Below are 3,036 nucleotides of genomic sequence, written 5' to 3'. Positions count from 1 at the left end.
TGGTGGATATTGGTGAACATTGGAATTTTGTTGCTATTAACAATCTAATATATATCCACTTAACTCACAGCTCTATTCACTCATTAAAACTAGTGAAATCAGAAAATGTGGATATTTGCTACTAAAAAATTTTAAACGTCATCATTTTCTAATTTTCAGGGGAAAATGTTATGTTTTCATGTTATTATGTGTTAGAACACTTGCTTTACATCCGTTTCCCAATGTATCAGCCATTTAACAATTTTTGGTAAAAATCTGTGGTATCATCACGACAGCATGTGGATATTTGCTACTAAAATTTTTTAAACGTCATCATTTTCTAATTTTCAGGGAAAAATGTTATGTTTTCATGTTATTATGTGTTAGAACACTTGCTTTACATCCGTTTCCCAATGTATCAGCCATTTAACAATTTTTGGTAAAAATCTGTGGTATCATCACGACAGCATGTGGATATTTGCTACCTACTACCCTAGTAATGATGATGATGATGATGATGATAATAATAATAATAATAATAATAACAATAATAACAAAATGATAATGATGATGATGGTGATGATGATTATGATGATTATAATATTAAAATAATGGCATTCGCCATCATCACAAAAGCAATGCCCTATTTGTAGAGCGCTCAGCGATTTCCATACCCTCTCAAACTCTGCCTCGGTGTGCCACACGGCGCGTGGCACACATGCGCTCGGTAGCCGGCGGGCATGTGAATAGATGTAGGCCTATAGATGTAGTAATATATGTGCGTGGGTAGGTGTTATAGTGGGCGGGAAGCCTAACCTCACACAATGTACTCTATTGCCCTCAGCAACAGTGTGCTCGGTAACCACTCCGCCATTTTAACGTATCAGTTACGTGCAGCGTTTATTTCGACCGTCAGGTATACGTGCTGTTCACACTCGTCTGTGTCAGCCACAGCCAACAGGAGAGAACCTCAGAAAGCGATAACGTCATCGGGAAAGTACGGATCGGGATGCAGTGTCCCGGATTGGCGCATGCGTATTGGATGGAAATATTACGCTCACCCAGAAAGGCAATAGCACAGTGGCTGCCTTTAACGTGAGAGCTCGTACATCTCGAGCTACCGAAAAAGAGAGCTGTTTTTGATGAGTCGAGAGAAACCTGTGAAACGTTGTTTTGTTAAAAAAAAACTGCGAAATACTCAATATAGAGCAAATATTATTCACTGGCTCGATAATAAAACGCAATTACGTTGTGTGACGTTGCGATATGGTATAGACCCCCTAAAAGATTATGAAAATGTTGGAATTTCCAACTTTCATGAAATCACGATCATTTGCACACCGTTGACCTGTATACGTGGAATAATCTAAATAAGTACTTATACGATCAATTACAACAAACAGCTGTCGGCGCATCGCCACCGGTATTGTAGTTCCTGTCGTAGTCTCACCCGCATTTGCAGCGAGGCAAGAGCTCCGACTTCCACATTATACATATGATTATATTTCCTCATATTATACAGTTGTGTAACAACGGTATAGTTATAACTTTTTAATATGTCCTAATTAATGTATTCAGTAAGAAATGAGAGTGAATCATAAATTTTGCAAGTGATTTTACTAAAGGTCGTCAAAAGTTTATATAATCAAAATTGAACGAAGTACATTTACAAAATAGAGGTGGCTTTATTTATCTAGTATGCGAAACTATATATAGGTAAGATTTTTATTACATGTACATATTGTCAAAAAGCGCCATTAAGGTATATAGGCTATAAGAAGTGGTAGCAGATTTTGTATAATACACACCGCCGTAATTTGTTTTATTTGATTTGATTGAGTTTTAAGGAAATAAGATAATAATTAAACTCCCGTTATGGTTTCTATTTATGGGCTATTTGATAGAATATTACCTTTATAATTAATTTAATTAATTAAAATTAATCTAACTGTTTTTGAACTGTTTTTGGACATAGCGTTATCAAGAGCAGGTTAGGCCTACGCAATACTTATGAGTCTATTTAACATATTAGCTCGTGTTCAATACTAACGTGGTAATTTCATGTGCTAAACGCAATAGTCACGAGCTCTCTATACGCGCGGATTTGTATGCGTTCCTGCGTACATGTGGGCGGGGCACGCGTGTGTTTGTTTGCGTGCGCGTCCGCAAACGAGGATTTGTAATAGAATGCGGTATCATTAAATTCTGTGATGATAAACTTCATTTCTATTAAAACGATTTTGTATTCGTCCCGTTTTAAATTGACACGACCGTAAACATCATTTTCTAAATATATTTTATGAGAGTAATCATAGGCCCCCCTACCCTGAACCGTTGTGAGTACTTATAATGAATATTACCCTTATTCAAATGGTCGATGCAACTTGTTACGCCTGTTCTTTGCTGTCTGATAAGCGTGCTTATTGAAGTGAGTCCAGAGATCTCTGCGCGAACATTACGCGAATAAAAAATGCATTAGCAACGTTACATATACCTTCGCGCACAGCCATTTTGCATACATAATTTTTGGTGGTTATTTTGGCAAGTGCGTGCTCAAGGAAGGAAAATAGAACCGCTTACGAATCGCACCGCTGTCAAGTTGTTTACCTGCAATATTTAAGAACACCGCCACCAACAAGCGCTCGCTACAATGAACACACGCACTTTCTGAAAATAGTAACAGTTAACAGTTATCTTGACCCTGAGCCCAGCTGAACTTGACCTTGAGCCCAGCTGAAGCGCGATCTCTCGCGCAGCGTGTTGTCATAACTTGTACATGGCGGCATTGGGCGCGGGGGACCGATAGTCGATAGCTGCAGCGTGAGGTCCAAGAACTCCCAATAGTCCGCGAGGGAAATTAACTCGACTAATGGAACTAGACTAAATAAGGTAACGAGAGAGAGAGAGAGAGAGAGAGAGAGAGAGAGAGAGAGAGAGAGAGAGAGAGAGAGAGAGAGAGAGAGAGAGAGAGAGAGAGAGAGAGAGAGAGAGAGAGAGAGAGAGAGAGAGGAGAGAGAGAGAGAGAGAGAGAGAGAGAGAGAGAGAGAGAGAGAGTAG

This window comes from Priapulus caudatus, unplaced genomic scaffold (assembly GCF_000485595.1).
Source record: "Priapulus caudatus unplaced genomic scaffold, Priapulus_caudatus-5.0.1 Scaffold1236, whole genome shotgun sequence".
NCBI classification, from domain to species: Eukaryota; Metazoa; Priapulida; class Priapulimorpha; order Priapulimorphida; family Priapulidae; genus Priapulus; species Priapulus caudatus.
This window is presented reverse-complemented; position numbering follows the sequence as displayed.